The sequence below is a fragment of the Anabrus simplex genome, chromosome 1 (assembly GCF_040414725.1).
Source record: "Anabrus simplex isolate iqAnaSimp1 chromosome 1, ASM4041472v1, whole genome shotgun sequence".
NCBI classification, from domain to species: Eukaryota; Metazoa; Arthropoda; class Insecta; order Orthoptera; family Tettigoniidae; genus Anabrus; species Anabrus simplex.
The window spans coordinates 1550486957-1550504596 of NC_090265.1; the positions used below are offsets into that span (position 1 = coordinate 1550486957).

General features: G+C 39.2%; 1 protein-coding gene across 2 annotated transcripts in view; it reads right to left on the reverse strand.

Annotated features, from left to right (window-relative positions):
* LOC136880296 (zinc finger protein OZF) overlaps positions 1–17640 on the reverse strand; it is a 130482-nt gene that overhangs the window by 62477 nt on the left and 50365 nt on the right. For both annotated transcript variants that reach the window (XM_068229139.1, XM_067153291.2), the window contains 2 exons: positions 15968–16169; positions 2446–2521 (listed from right to left, as the gene is read on the reverse strand). The gene's annotated coding sequence lies outside the window, so the exon portion shown is untranslated. The remainder of the gene's footprint in view (positions 1–2445; positions 2522–15967; positions 16170–17640) is intronic.

Sequence of the window (17640 nt, forward strand, 5' to 3'; positions counted from 1 at the left end):
GTCCAAACTGATGCAATGGGCCTTGATCTTTGCCGATTTTGACTTTGAAATTTGTCATGTTCCAGGCGTAGCCAATCAAGCTGCTGACAGTCTATCAAGAAATCCTGAGGACGGTCAGAAACCAACTACGAACTTACCAGAGAGAGAGATTCCTGGGCCAACTAAGAAATCCCAAACCAACCCCGTGCTTCTCGCTATCCATCGAGGAAACAATGAGATCGATGTAGATTTAATAAGGAAGTGGCAGATTGAGGACGTGTCCTGTAACAGAATGGCATCCTGGATCAGCAAACGCAGCACTGATTGTCAATCTGTTTCAGCTCAGTTTAAGATGTGCTACAAGAACTTCCAACTTGAAGATGGTATACTTAAGTATACTTCCCACCTGCTTGGATCTTCCCCGGTCATTGTAATTCCGAGGTCGCAGACTGCGAGGATTTTGGGAAAATATCATGATAATCCAGAAGCCGGTCATCCTGGTCAAGAGGAAACCTACTTTTCAATTCGGCGACGTTTCTTCTGGGTACACATGCGTCAGGACATCAAGAACTACGTCCAAGCCTGTGCAATCTGTGCTCACACTAAGGTGAACAACCAGAAGGCGAGTACCAGCATGAGAGGACGCCGACTGCATCAGCCTTGGGAGGTTCTCGCCCTGGACCTTATGGGACCCTGCCTTAGGACATCTCGGGGAAAGACGGGGATCCTCGTAGTGACTAACCTATTCACCAGATGGGTGGAAGCATTCGCCATCCCTGAAGCTACATCGGGACATATCATTCAACTCTTAAGGACGGAGGTCTTCAGTCGGTATGGGTATCCTCGGTGTCTACTCACAGACAATGGCAGCCAGTTCACCTCAAGACAGTGGCTGCAAGCTCTGTTGGAGTGGGGAATTGAACACTGGACTACATGAATCTATCATCCACAAGCAAATACCCACCGAACGGAGAAACCAGGAACTAAAGAAGATACTTCATATTCACTTGGTCGACAGAGAACATACCAAATGGGACCAACACCTCCACGAGTCCCTTCTGGCCATCAGACAACGGTTAACCGCATCACGGGTTTCTCACCTGCAGAACTTTTCCTTGGGCGTCCAATAAAGAGAACTGGTGACTGGAATTTTGTCCATGGACAAAGAGAGGGACCAGAGGATCCTGATACCTGGCACACACGGAACCAGCGGCAGATTCAACAGGTGCACTGTGAGGCCGAAAAGCATTCAAGGACAGAAGCTGAGAACAATAATGTGCCAGAGGAAAGGGAGTTCAGACCTGGAACACTAGTTCTTCGTCGAAACCATCCCCTTAGCAACAAACTTCAGAAGTTCCATGTTGGGATGGCTCCCAAGTGGCTCGGACCTTTCGAAGTGGATACAAAGTTGGGAAGTGGTGTGTATCTCCTAAAGACTATACCGCCGACGAAGGTGCATGCATCATAATTGAAGGCGTTACCTCAACCCTTACATGAAATCGTAGAGACCGAGGAGTCGACGCTCTCTACGGGGCTCCAGAATAAGGCAGACTTCATGGAGGATCAGCACACACCGATAGCTACCTTGGAGGATAAGTGAGACGAAGACATATAAGGACACCTAGATATAATTTCAGACCTAGAGTAAGGAATGTACAGGATAGATGTTGAAGGTTTTAGGGGGGATAATTGTCGTACGCATGACGCTGTAACCTTCAATTATTATGTTTAATATATTTTAATTATAGTTTATATAAGGCTAAATTATCTTTTATTAAATGTTAAATATGATTAATATGTGATTTCCCTGTAAATATGTAGTATAAAATAGTATAACCTCAAATAGGTATTGTTTAACCTCAAAATCTATAGAGTCGAAAGCGGTAGAAAATTCCATAATGTTCGTATGTTAAACTTATTGTACTATATTTGGTATGTATGAAGAGTTCTGGAAACTTACTGTAAGGTTTTATTATCCAGATACACACAGAGACATTACGACTGTTGTAGATATTTCCATGTACATTTTTAAATATTGAAGGAAGTTTCGAGTACCCATTCGACTACCTGGTTGATCGATGTTTCGAGTGTGTTTCATTAGAGTGTTGTAAGAACTCTTCCAGAAGTCGATCATTCTAGATGGTTGATCGAATGGTATAAATATCGAGCTGTCAAGTCAGTGAGACAGTCCGAGTATTGAACTCAAGTGAGTGAGGCGGTGAATTCAAGTCTGAATATGTTATAGTGCGCGTGTCAGCGTTGTTGATATCTGTACTTGTCAGAATCGACATCAGGGTACTCCGCTATTGAGTGTTGTATATAGTGTAATTTACTACTGTGTATAATTGTGTGTTGTGACGTACAGTGTAAATAAAGTAGTCTAGACAAGGAAGTGAACATGTTCTCGTGTGATATTTACGTAAAATAAAATCGCAACGTAGAACGATAATAAATTGACATACTTACCAAAATATGTTGGTGTGATAACTTCATGCAGTAGAAGGGCCAGTATGAAATTTCTACGGCAGCTTCATTTTTCATCCTAAAATTGATGACAAGATTTAATATTAATGCTATGTTTTCATGAGAGATTCAATTTAATCAGCGTTACTCAGTCTAGCATATTAGTTCGTACAACCTACAGAATGCAACACATTAGGTTATGACAAAAGTAATGCCAGTTTTTAGAACACAGACAAAAATAATGTGTTTGTCTTACAGATCACGAGATAATTGGGGGTATGAATAAAGTAATCTGATTTTCCTCCTACTTTGAAAAGCTTCCTCTTTATATAATGAGTAAAATGGAGCAACCTGAGCTGGCTCATAGAGAGCTCACTCATTTTCTGAAGCAAGGTGTTGGCACGCAGGAGTATATTCATATTTAATAGATTATTCCTTGCTCTCAATCTGGAGTTCTCTCTTCGAAAAACTGAAGTCACCTCACTAGATGACTCCAGCGTGCAGAGTGGAATTATTTTATGGAAATGGCTACCTTTATGAATGTGCAAAAAGTGTTTATAAGAGTATAAGGAGCGCAGAGACATTAGGGGACTACGAAGCTCTGAAGAGCTTCCATCAAGAAAATGTGCAGTTAGACAAATCATGGGTGAAAAAAACTGAAATGGAGATTTTTTGGCATTCTTAGACATTTATAGAGAGCACAAACATGTTGATAAAACGGCAAAACGGACGGAGGAACCTCCTTTTTGTGGTTCTCAACGGCCGTGGAGGCGGATGAGGTCATGCTAGATGGACTGGCTGTGAATGCGCAACTCAATGGTATTTCGAGTCTGCGTCAGTCTGTTGCAGTCATGGTACTAGAACCTGCACGTTGCATTTCATTTGTGCCGCAGGGTATAGTTCCAAGATCATAGTGTGTGGGTCACTTCCTTGCAAGCTGCGATCCACCTTAAACAAAATACTGCCTGTGGCACTTTTTCCTGCTGTCACGCCCTTCAACTCAAGTCCAACGGCGATGTGATAAGGATGGTAGAGGCAGGTTTTCAGGTTAAAATTGGAAGCCTCTAGTTCGGACCTGCACGTTGGCAGCAGATGTGTGATGGTCGTCTTTCTGAGACCCCGTGACTACTCAGGATTTTTTTTTTTTTGCTAGGGGCTTTACGTCGCACTGACACAGATAGGTCTTATAGTGACGATGGGATAGGAAAGGCCTAGGAGTTGGAAGGAAGCGGCCGTGGCCTTAATTAAGGTACAGCCCCAGCATTTGCCTGGTGTGAAAATGGGAAACCACGGAAAACCATCTTCAGGGCTGCCGATAGTGGGATTCGAACCTACTATCTCCTGGATGCAAGCTCACAGCCGCGCGCCTCTACGCGCACGGCCAACTCGCCCAGTACTCAGGAATTTGGTCCTGCATCTGTGTTTGGGCAGGCCTATTTAGGACCACTGCTGCCCACCCTGAATGGGGAAGGCCTAGACAATGTGGGCTAAACATCGGTAGTCACACTCTCAGCCGGATGGGAGGCCGCACCTAGCGGGTCACCCCTTATGCGGTCGAAAAACGAATATTACCAAAACTTTTGATTATAGGAACCTGGAATGTTCGAACCCTACTTGATTGAAAGACAATAACAGACCTGAGAGAAGAATAGCGTTTGTCACCCATGAGCTTGGACGAATGAACACTGATATTGCTGCCTTAAGTGAAACCAGACTGTCCAGCAAAGGTAAACTTACAGAGTTCAGCTCAGGTTACACAATCTTCTGGAAGGGAAAAGATGAGAGAGAACACCGTGTTCATGGTGTTGGATTCACTGTGAAGACCATATTGGTGAATTATCAGCTAACTCCAACCGCCGTCAACAAAAGAATTATGACTCTCCGAATACCACTCTCTGGAGCAAGTTTGGTATGTATAATAAATTGTGTATTGATTGGTGGAAAAACACATTTCTTGTCTATACATTCTATCAATACGGAAAATGAAATTTATAAATAATAACAAACAAATGATAGTCGCAGGGCAATAAATCTGGATTGTATGGAGCGTGTTCCAGAGATATCCAGTGAATTTCCTCCAGTTTTTTCCGCGTTAAAGCAGCAGTATGTGGCCTTGCATTGACATGGAGAAGAATGACATTTCAGATTGGTTGCCAGCATTGTTTGTTGCGATACACAACTTTTGCTTCATCCAAAAGGCGACGGTAATAGGCTGCATTAATTGTCCTTTGTTCATAAGGAAAATCCACCAGCAAAACGCCTGCGGAGTCCCAGAAAATGGTTGCAAGCACCTTTCCAGCAGATGGGCATATTTTGGCCTTGACCAGACCTGCTTCGTCTCTTCGCCGCTACTCCATGCTTGCTTGCTTTGACTCTGGGGTGGAATAATGCACCCAAGTCACAATACGATGCAAGAAATCCTCTCCTTCCTCCTCGTAGCGATGCAGAAGTCTCTGACAAACTTCCTGGCGTAAAGCCTTTTGTTCCTGGTTGAGGAGACGAGGAACCCATCTGGCAGACAATTTTCTGAAATGGAGTTCATCTTAGATGATGGTTTGAACACTTCTGTAACTTATTCCTACTTCTAAAACAATTTGTGAAATTGTTATTCACCGATCTTCACCAATATCACGAATGACAACGATATTGTCTGCAGTGATGCTTGTCCACGGTCTCCTTTAAAGAGGTTCATTTTTCACAGCTTCTCTTCCTGCCACAAATCTTTTAGCCCAATCATACACTTGAATCTGCGAGAAGTGTTTCTTTCCCAAACTGTGCGTGGAAGGTTTGGTGCCCTCTTTTGCGAGAAATTTGATAATGATGTGTTGTGCACCTCTCGTTCACTCACGGCATACTGAAGCAGCCCAGCTCTCCACCGTCATTCGCGTGCGCAAACCCCTTCTCCAAACACCCCCACCGACACCTGGCACAGCCCCAACTCAGAATTATTACTAACAAATTTCCGTTTATATTTGATCCACCTTCGTACAATAGATGGACATAAGGATTCCACATAATCATTACATATTTATTTGTATGTGACTATTTATATACATCACATTGTGGGACTAGTTTCAATCATATAATGATCATCCTCAGCCCTTATAGCTAAAAACTGACAAAACATTAGATTCTGTATGTATACATAAAACAATGACAAAACTTATACATTAAAAATTTGATGATGTGCTCATGAGTTGTGTTGTGATATTTGATGTGTCTTAAAAAAAAAAAAAAAAAATTATCGTTGCCATGAGACATATCTGTGTTGGTGCGACGTAAAGCCAAAAGAAAAATTGCATCGGTGACATTACTACAGGTATAAATTTTTTAAATTAAAGTTACTTCTAATGACATTCACATTACAGTAGATAAAATAGAATTTTGATGAATGTCAAATTCATCCCATTTAATTAGTTGACTCTGTGGAAAGTGCATCTATGAGAATTTTAGCATTCACATAATCATGAATGTCACACGAGTACTGTTAGTTGAAACCCATAAATTGTGTTAAGATGATGCTGAGGAGAAATTGGCAGTTTTTCCTCGAGAGAACTTCAATAGAGTTGATAGCCTGTGTTTAATTTGTGAGCTTCTATAGTTTTCCAGAAGTTTGAAAACAAGGTGTAGTTAGTTTATATTTGTAGAACCTCGGAGCTATATATAAATTTGTGAATTGTGCCAATACTGGTTGTTGAAGATAGCATATGAAAGGAAAAGCAAAGAAAAAACTTAATGGGGCTTGGGAAGCAATGTTAAAACTCAAATGACTGCTGAGGTTTGTTATTTTTATTCATTTTGTATTTGTTATATACTGGAATGATAATTTAAAATAATGTATTAGGTTTTCCTGAAATTTCATTTATATTGAAATTGGGGTTGAAATATTGTGCCAAATGTATGAAAACATTCTCCATAATATTCAAAAGAGTCCTTTTGTTTATCACCTTCATGATTCTCAAGTCTTGTTCAATAAGTGTGAATTTATGTCCAGTTTCCAACATGTGTTGGGCATAGCCGAAAGTCAGTCATATTTATATCTGACAGCGAAATTAGTGCCTGTCTGTCCAATATATGTGATTTTGCAACTATTACATTGTAGTTTATATACACGTGGTTTGATAACATTGAGGGCTGTTACATTGGCAATGTTATCGTGGGTATGGGTTGGAAGTCGACCTGGAAAAATATTTTTGCTCATGACTGGGATTTTGAACTCTGTGAACCATTCACCAATATGTCGCCTCTTAGATAAATCGGTGGCACTACTATGGCCTGAGGGTATAAGACATGACGATATTTGGTCTTCGTGACTGATACATCACCTTACATAGTTAAAGGTGCTAACGCTATCAAAGCATTTTACTCAGAAATGGTGCAAGTAACCTGGCTAGCTCATGCATATCACAGAGCAGCCGCAGAAGTCGGATCAAATTTTCCTGAAGTTGACAAGCTTGTGTTGCAAACCAAGAAGGTATTTCTTAAGGCTCCATCACGCAGGGAACGTGGATCGATGCCTGTGTTTACTTCTGTGACAATGTTCAGCCAGTGAAACATGTAATAGATTCTCTAGACGAGCAAGATGCCAAGGCCATACAGATTGCCCAAGAACTGTTTTCTGAAATGCAAATGGAAGGAAAGCTACTGTACATTGAGGCGAATTTCGGTTCATTGTCGTCAACTATTACCCGTCTTCATGAGAGAGGCATGGCTCTTGAAATAATGATCAATTTACTCAGAACTCTGTTATGTCAGTGTCAAACAAACTGAAATGTGTTCTTGGCAAGAATTTGGTCTTTAATGTTTTGTGCTCCATCTCTTGGGTGTTGTCAAGTGAAGATTATAGCATCAATGGTATTGGAGAGGGACTTAGTGCATTTCAAGTATGCTCCCATCGTATCTATAGACACTGAAAGGGGCTTCTGAAAGTACAAGAACGTGCTGGACGACAACACTCTCTTTTTCCTGGGAGATTATGCGAATGGTTACCATCATCTAGTGTTATGTGGAATGATATAAGACAGTATATGACATTTGACATGCACATTTTTCATGTATGGTCTGATCAATGCATGTCAAGCAGTGCCCACGGTAAGACATAGCACGGCCTAGAAATTACCCCACACGCGTGCGGGCAGAACTTCTCTCTAAGCGGGAAGGAGGGATGAATAAACGAGATCACTTTGTGCCATGTGAAACAAACGAATGAGAGTGGTAAGAGGAAAGCTTATGGTAGATTTGACCCGGAATGGTCGCACTGTATCCTAAGTTGCGAACATGAAGCAGAAACTCAGTGCTAAGTGTGTAAAAACATCAGCAAAATGTTCAATGTATGGCATCATTATGAGCTTTATCATGCACACCAGTACAGTAGTATTAATGGTGATGAGAGGCTGAAATTAATAACAGAACTACGAAGTACTTTAAAAGCTGTAAGTATACTTGAGTGATGTGTTTTAAAAAAGTAGTTTGTGGGAGAACACGAAACAGTAATGTCCGAACAACGGTAGTTAAAGTTCCAAATATCGGCTTTTGTATGTTCAGATGTCGGTTAGCTCACTAAACACACTTCGTTTTCATTTATGCTGAAAAGATAGGTACAACAACAGAACAAAGGAGTTTCCGCTATTGCTATTTACCTAACAGCATTACTATTTATATTTAGTATTTCTATGTTTCATAGGTTGAGGAGAACTTGACCTGCAAGGTTTCTAATGAGGCAGCGCTATGGATTACATATGAACTGTCCCAGAAAACTGCTGTGAGTGGCCATGCCTTTAAAGACAGTGAGTTTATTAAAGAGCGTATTGAAGCTCCAGTATAAACATTATCATCCAGCAATGTAGAAAAGGTATAAATCAATCAGTTTATCAAGAAATACCATTTCCAGAGGTGTCAACTGTTGAAGTGGATTATCAGTAATCACCCTCCGCACCCCAGAGAATTTTCGAGACAGTCCAAAGCATGCTCTTCCCTTTTCAATAATGACACCTCCTTTGCCCTTCCCGACAGTAATCTGTTTTAAAGTATATCATATTACACAACATTTGCATACTACCTCTTAATTCAGGGATAAAACATCCCTTGTAACTCGTTTCGCACCCAGCAGCTGCTTTCAAGGTAGGTTTTCTTCAAGCATCCTTCACCTTCTGATCACATTTTCGTCTCTTGAACCATAAGCGATTCCAGTGTAGATGTCCTTAATGTAGGTCTCAATTCTTTCTATCAACTGTCCGGTACACTTAATATAGAAATACATTACTTAAGGATTTATAGCAGAGAGCGTATGGGTAGCAAAAGGAAGTGACGACAGAATAAGTATCGTTGTCTCACAAGCACTGAAACGAGGAGAATTGAGCAGAAATGCTGAAGGATTTAACATTTTTCCTTCTTTTCTTTTTTCCGTAGAAAATGATTTTCATGTGAATGTCAGCTTTTCCGTAATAATTTCCCCTTTGACCGTAATGCCGTAATCGTGAGGTGAAATCCATAATAATTACGGACAATCCGTAATAGTTGGTACCTCTGCATTTCTACGAGAATTCAAGAGCTTGGTGACGATACAGTGTTTCCAGCTTAGAAATGTTAGCAGGAAATCTGTAGCATTCTCATTAGCAGTTGATGAGTGTATAGATGTTGCAGATATTGTGCATTTGGCTGTATTAATTCATGGTGTAGACAGCTCTTTGGAATTAATGGAAGAGTTAATAGACTTGATTCCTCTAACAAACATCTCAACTGGTAAAGACAGATTCAATGCTCTTGTGCAGTCTGCTGAGGAGCTTGGCTTATCATGGGATAAACGTATATCAATGCTCCTGCCATGACAGGATCACGGTCTGGTTTCATTGGCAAACTTAACTCCAAATTGCAATCAGAATGCAATCACTCCGTTCTCTGGGCAAAATCGCTGAAAATAAATCATATGATGAACATAGTAATAAAGGTTGTGAACTCCATCAGGAGTCATGGACTTTCCCATCGGCAGTTTACTAACCTTCTAGAGATGTATGTATATCCCATAGTACTGTTAGTACGGTGGTTAAGCAGGAAACTTTTCAAAGATTTTTTGAACTGTGAGACCATATTACTGACTTTGTATATTAGAATGGCAGGACTATCCTTAACTCCATGATGTTAAGTGGATTAGTGACATTTTAATGTCTTAAATCAGCAATGGCATGGATTTTAAGGCAGAAACAGGTTCCATGAAGGACATTCCAGGAATCATTGATGACCAAGGGGAGTGTGTATGCAAGGATCTTCAAAAGGCAGAAGTATTCAGTCAGCAGTTTGTAAAGATTGTTGGTTACAAGGATAATGTTCAGATAGGGGAGGTAATGAAATAGCGTATGGCTTTTAGTGCCGGGATGTGTCTGAGAACTTCGGCTCGCCAGGTGCAGACCTGCGCGTCGTAATGAGGATGAAATGATGATGAAGACGACACATACACCTAACCCCTGTGCCAGTGGAATTAACCAATGATGGTTAAAATTCCTGAGCCTGCCGGGAATCGAACCCTGGACCCCTGTAACCAAAGGCCAGCACGCTCACCATTCAGCCATGGAGCCGGACATAGGGAAGGTAACTAATGCTAAAGAAGTATTAAAATTTACCTACGATAATGACATTTACAAAAAGGTACAAGAGTTGAAAACTAGAAAAGCAGGTGGAATTGTTAGATAAGATTTCAGGGGATATACTAAAGACAATGAGTTGGGATATAGTACCATATCTGAAGTACTTATTTGATTAATGTTTGCACGAAGGAGATATAACAAATGAAATGGAGAGTTGCTATAGTAACCACTGTGTATAAGGAAAAGGGTAATAGACATAAAGTTGAAAGTTACATGCCAGTCAGTTTGACATGCATTGCATGTAAGCTCTGGGAAAGCATTCTTTCTGATTATGTTAGACATGTTTGCAAAATTAATAACTGGTTCAATAGAAGGCAGTTCGGGTTTAGGAAAGGTTATTCCAAAGCTCAACTTGTACGATTCCAGCAAGATATAGCAGATATTTTGGATTCCGGAGACAAAATGGACTGTAACGCGATTGACCTATCTAAGGCATTTGATAGGGTAGATCATGGGAGACTACTGGCAAAAATGAGTGCAATTGAACTAGCCAAAAGAGTGACTGAATGGGTGGCTATATTTCTAGAAAATAAATCTCAGAGAATTAGAGTAGGCGAAGCTTTATCTGACCCTGTAATAATTAAGAGGGGAATTCCTCAAGGCAGTATTATTGGACCTTTATGTTTTCTTATACTGGGTGGTTCATCAGCACCTTCTTTATTTTTTTATTTTTTTCTAGTGGCTGTACGTCGCACCGACACAGATAGGCCTTACAGCGGCGATGGGATAGGAAAGCCTAGGAGTTGGAAGGAAGTGGCCATGGCCTTAATTAAGTGCAGTCCCAGCATTTGCCTGGTGTGAAAATGTTGATGTTAAGACCCATCTCTTCTAACTATATAATTTTATCCAAGAGTAGTTGCAAGCTTTCAACACTATTAGCAAGAATTACTGTGTCAACTGCATATTGCAAATTACTTATTAGTTCTCCATTTACTTTAATTCCCACTTCCAAATCGGCTGATGCTGCCTTAAATATGGCATCTGAATAGATGTTAAACAATCACGAAGACAAAACACAGCCTTGATGAACTCCTCGTCGGATTTCTATGTAGTCCGTTGTATCATCATCAATCTTCACCACAGTCCTCTGATGCCGATTCAGGTTTTCAATAATTCTTATAACTTTATCATCAATTCCAGTTTGCTGCAGTAGTCTGATGAGTTTGGTATGGTTTACTCTATCAAACGCCTTTTCATAATCTATGAAACGGGCGAAGACATCCTTTTAATAATCCCAACATTCTTGAAGAAGAGTCGTTAAACTGAAAATAGCTTCATGAGTTCCATAACCATTCTGAAATTCAAGCTCATTAGGCTAATGAGACAATATTAACATTTTTGAGGTTCTTTTTTTGGAAGAGGAACGAAAGTAGGGGTTAGCCAATCTTGAGGTAATTCTCCGAAGTTATAAATGATATTAGAAAGGTCCACTAACTTATTAATTTGCCCTTCATTGATAAGTTTCATAACTTCAGCAGGAATTTCATCTGGGCATAAAGCCTTCCTATCTTTTAATTGGCTTATCACATGAATTACTTCAGATTTCAAAATGCTTGGTTCATTTGAGCATTCATTTAATGTTGGTCGATTATCATAGAAGTGTTCTTCTATATATTCTTCCCATATCTTAATTTTGTCAAGATGGTTTATAATAGGTTTCCTTGAATTATCTTCTAGAACAAGAGGCATCTTTCTTGTGGAAGTTCCAGTTGCTTCTTTTATAATTTTGTACGTATTTAACACATTCACGCCCGTATCCGAGTTATTGCCTATAGCGCGTGACCATGCTGTGGACCGTATCCAAGTTAGCCCGGATAAGCGCAACCTTGAACTGGAGCCGTTCCTACGCAGCTGGGATCTATTCTGGTCACAAATATGTGTGAGAGAGATGAAGGCAATACCCTTATGAATGCTTCTACTCACCAGAAACCACATAGCCACGGCGATTTTCCCTCACAATGCACTTCTTTTGTTTTGTTTCTGAAGGTAGCCTTGCGCTGGTCCAACTAGCTGCGTAGTTGTTTTGTGATTGCAGAAGTGTGTTTATAATCGCGTTCTGAAGTGTAACCATGGCGTGTAGGGACAATATAAATGATGCAAGTGGTGCGAATTTACAAAGCACAGTTTTTCAGCTGCTTGAAAATTATCTTGGCCAGGCATATACAGTCTATATGGACAATTATTACAATAGCTCTGGACTCGCGAAACAATTACGGGAACAGAACCCTGCCGCACGTGGAAAAATACGGTCAAATAGGGGTGTACCAAAAGATCTAAAGGAACATCAGGGAATTCTCAAATGGGGGGAAAAGTGAATCCGACATACAAGTACAGTCACCTCCCTCCGACATTTCACCTCCATCTACTTCATCAGCTCCAAGTCATCGTCTCGTGATTTTGCCGCCAAAAAGAGCACCGGCCAAGGATCACCATTTAGGTTAGATGGGAAGAGAAAAGAGCATATTCTCTTGAAGATTCCACCATCAAATAAAGCCAAGTTCCCCTCAAGAAGGTGCAAAGTGTGCTTCAAAAATAAAATTATTAGTGAAACACACTATTTTTGTGAAAAGTGTGGTGTTCCATTCACCCAGGAAAGTGTGACATTACCTAGCACACCCTACAGAGATACTAGAGGACTTCATTAAGGTATGTGGAAAATTTTGTTTCCATATCTTGTTTAGTTCAGAACTTATTGTGAAAAGAATTTGTTGTTGTTTGCTCTGCCACTGACAGCTGGAATAGCTGGGTCAGCCCTTTAAATAGCCCGCTCAGATGATGGGCGTGAATGTGTTAAGATATTGTGTTTTTCTTCCAAATTCTCAATGTTTCTGCATTTTTCAATCATCCAATTTTGTTTTGCTTTTCTAATTTCTCTTCTAATTTGACCATGTAACTGATGGTATTGAGCCTTAAGTATCCTTAGCTTTTCTGCGTTCTTCCAATAAATCCAAGATATCATCCGTCATCCAGTTCTTCTTTTTTGTTCTTTTATCAGGCTGTAGGTATTTCTTGTTTATTTTCTGTGTAGCTTCTTTTACTACCTTCCACTAATTTTCCACCTGTTGACTATTCAATGATATTTGTCTTAGCTCTTCATTAATTACTTTTGCAAATTCTTGTTTTATTTCACTGTTTACCAATTTTTTCTTTGGTCAATTCAGGTGGAATGTTTCGTTTTCTGTAAAACTTTCAATTTCAGTTGTACATTAGCAACTAGTGGATTATGATCAGAAAACGTTATGCGTGTGGAAGTGAATAGCAGTTTACATTCACACTTTATATTGATGAGCCTGTAATATTTGCAGATGTTTTAGGACATACGCTCCAAAATATATTAGTGGTGATCATTGCTTTAGGAGGAAGTACAATTGAGCAACCATTCTCCTGATTCACTAATGTGTGCAGATTTGTAACTGTTTATCTTTTCTTCTATGTCAGGCCTGAGTGAAAAGCATTGTAGTAAGTATGCAAAGTGATTTCTAATATAAGTTGTGATGTTATTACTATTATTATTATTATTATTACACTGGGTAACATCATTTTCGGGCTTTACATGAAAATGGGTGTATTTAGATAATTTTTTAGAGCTGTTTACAAATATGATATCAGATTTCCTGTAACACCCACAGTTATTATGTAATTATCCTTTTTTTTAAATTTGCGCATAACAATGTGCACTGATTGATAAATTGCGGTAAAATCAATAGCGCAAACAAATCACACCGATGACTGTTATTTTTGTATGGTAAAAGATGAAGGCCATAACAAGAAAAGTATTAAAAGCATTGCATATCCAAACCTGAAATCAGCAATCAGACCTGTACCACATGGACCTGACATTCCTGTGTGTAACCCACCAGCAACCCTGCAATCATCATCATCATCATCTGGTTCTAGTGACAGCGATGAACTCTTGATAAGCACAGAAGAGCTACAACCAGAGTTGTTTACTCAATGTGAACTAAACGACTTGGTAAGAGATCTGGGTCATTCAAAGGAGTTGTGACAAATGCTGGGTTCTCGTTTAAAGGAGAAAAGACTGCTAGCTCTAGGTACAACATTTCCTGGTACCGAACAAGAGAAGAAGAATTTCGTGAGTACTTCACTGAAGAGGGTCCTCTTGTTTACTGTAAGAACATTGAGGGAGTAGTATCAAAATACGAAATTACATACAACAAGAATGAATGGAGGTTATTTATCGATGGAACCATAAACAATATCAAAGCTGTACTCTTACACATCACCAATAAGTATGGTTCGATACCTGTAGCGTATTCTTACGCCTTGAAGGAAAACTATGAAACCCTTTCAATGTTATTAACAATTAAGTATTCAGAGCACGAATGGATTGTATGCGGTGATCTAAAAGTTATAGGAATGATTCTCTGACAACAGTCAAGTTAGACAAAGTATCCATGTTTCCTCTGCCTGTGGGACAGCCGTAGACATGATGCACACTGGGTTAGAAAGGAATGGCCATCTAGAACAGCAATGGATCCAGGAGACAAGAATATAATAAGATCATGTTTGGTGAAACGAGAAAAAATCATTCTGCCACCTCTCCATATTAAACTAGGGATCATGAAACAGTTCGTAAAGGGATTGAATAAAGATGGTGACTGTATAAAGTACATCTGTCAGAAATTCTCCTTCCTGTCTGATGCAAAACTAAAAGAAGGAATGTTTGTGGGACCACAGATATGGAGCCTTACGACAGATGAACAATTTGAGGCGTTGATGACCTTTGAGGAAAGATTGGCTTGGATAGGTTTCAAGAATGAGATAAACGGTTTTTTGGGGAACAGGAAGCACCTGGATTACAAGAAAATTGTAGAAGATATGTTGATCGCTATGAAAAATTTAGGTTGTAATATGAGTATCAAGCTACATTTCCTTCACAGTCACCTCGACTTTTTCCCTGAAAACTTAGGAGATTTTAGTGAAGAACATGGGGAGCGGTTCCACCAGGACATGAAAGAGATAGAAACACGTTATCAGGGCAGGTGGAATGCTGTGATGTTAGCTGACTATTGCTGGTCTATGAAGAGGGACAATCCAGAGTTGCAACATGTCAGACGAACATGAAGATCACACTTCCGCAGCAAAAGGAAGAGAGTTTAAGTCATGAAAATTGTATCCTGGACTTGGCATTTGTAGAATTCAATTTTATATGTTCACAAACAAGGTAAATAATAAATTGTTTTCTGGATTCTTTTTATTTTAAGTTAGTTATAGTTACTTTGCTGGTGTTTAATTCCCAAACTTTGCTGTAAGTGATATTATAGATTAAGTAAATACTTAATTTGAAGTTCTGTAAAATTCTCATGTGATTCATAAAATTTGATTTTAGATTCATAAACAGGAGGCAAAATTACATTACAATCACCCATCAAAACTAAAAGCGTTGAAAAATAAAAAAAATTTGTAACTCAGTGTTATTATTATAATTATATTATTATTATTATTATTATTATTATATCTTTGATTTTTGCTTTAAAACTTAAGTTGGACAAAAGAGTAAATGCTGCAAATTATATTCAATCAATATTAATCAATCAATACTGATCAGCATTTAGGGCAGTCGCCCAGGTGGCAGATTCCCTATCTGTTGTTTTCCTAGCCTTTTCTTAAATGATTTCAAAGAAATTGGAAATTTATTGAACATCTCCCTCGGTAAGTTATTCCATTTCCTAACTCCCCTTCCTATGAATGAATATTTGCCCCAACTTGTCCTCTTGAATTCCAACTTTATCTTCATATTGTGATCTTTCCTACTTTTAAAGACATCACTCAAACTTATTCATCTACTAATATCATTCCACGCCATCTCTCCACTGACAGCTCAGAACATACAATTATCACAAGTAATATCACATGTAACATACCACTTAGTCAAGCAGCTCGTCTTCTTTCTTTGTCATGTTCCATTTGGTGCCAAAAAGTGGGTCCTCAACACAGTACACTCCATCTGTACCATATGGAAGTATGGTGATCATAACAGGAGAGTGCTGACATTCATTCATTGAATTGAATTGAATCTATTGGTTAGAATTTGCCACTGGGGCTAATGAGTCCCTTTCATCTACACTGAAAACAATACAGAGAACAATTAAAAGGAGAGAGAGAGAGAGAGAGAGAGAGAGAGAGAGAGAGAGAGAGAGAGGAAAAAACCAACTAAAATCTGAAGTTTGGAAACTGAAGTACATACACTTAAACATCATACACATAAGCTACTAATATACAGTGGTTAATCATATTATAAATATTGAAATTGGTTAACTTGGTTGCAATAAGGAGCTATGTTGATGATTAACAAGAAGTTAATGTAATTATCTGAAATGCTGCCAAAAGGAAAGAATCAATTTATAGGGGAATGAACTTACTATGATTAAAACAAAACAACAAGCACTCTATGGAAAATGACATGATTTAGCTAACATACTGAACCATATCGTTTTATGGTGATAGAGCTATTATCTAAAGTATCATGAATGATGTACCAGGAGTCGAAGCTGGGAAGGCGCGAAAGGAAGCTCGGAGCTCGAAGGGGGGAAAAGCGAGCTAGTTTGAGTGTAGCAAGATGTATGAGAGAGTGAAGACGCCAGGGAGAAGATAAGAACGACTCGAATGTTGTCTGGGATTCACAGATACCACACTTATAAGAAGAAACGCGGGATGAAACAGGCTTGGCAGGATTCGAAAACATGATAATTACACATGTGAACAAATTTCTGCAGGAAATTTTGAAGTAATTTATTGAGTGTCTCGAGCTGTACTAAGTGTAATTGCCTTTCTTACAAGAGGGCATCTTTACTCATCACCACCGATTTCACTCAAATGTATAGAACATGCAGGGCTTGGCTAGAAATGAAAGTACCCAAAATGAGAACTCCAGATGGCCAAGCTTATAGAAAATAAACATAAAAATAATAATGTTGACGCGGCTCTCGCACTGTATAAGCCACTTACGTTAGTGCGCACGCCGAGCAGTAGTTGGCATAGCGGTAAGTACTTGGACTAGTAATTCGATGGTTGTGGGTTCGACCCCCGTGTGGAGAATATTTTTTTCAATTTTTATATTCTTAATTTATTTTAATTTATTCAATTTATTTATATGCAATAGGCATATAGGACGTCATTTTTTTAATGAGCGCACAATTGTAGAAAATCTGGAGTTGCGAACTTTCCTGACATGTTCAAACAGAAATTCTTCTTTTTTCTCATTTATTAGCTATCTCCCCTCCTTGGAGAATGTGCCATAAACGTGAATAGTTGTTTCGCTGTAAGATTTGTTTTCACCTGACAAGTGAAGGTTGCTCCTGGCGGCTGTACACAAACAACAGATTCTTGGCGCAGGTAAAAAAGTCTGACAATTAAATCCCAATTTTTTACCTTTTCTATGCCTTTTGTGTATAAATAAATAAATAAATAACACGAATTATTCACCTCTTTGCTTAATTGGAAAATTAATAATATAAAAGTTGACAGAAAAAATCAGTCTCAACACTGGTAGCTGAACCCACGACCATCAAATTATCAGTCCGAGCTCTTACCGCTA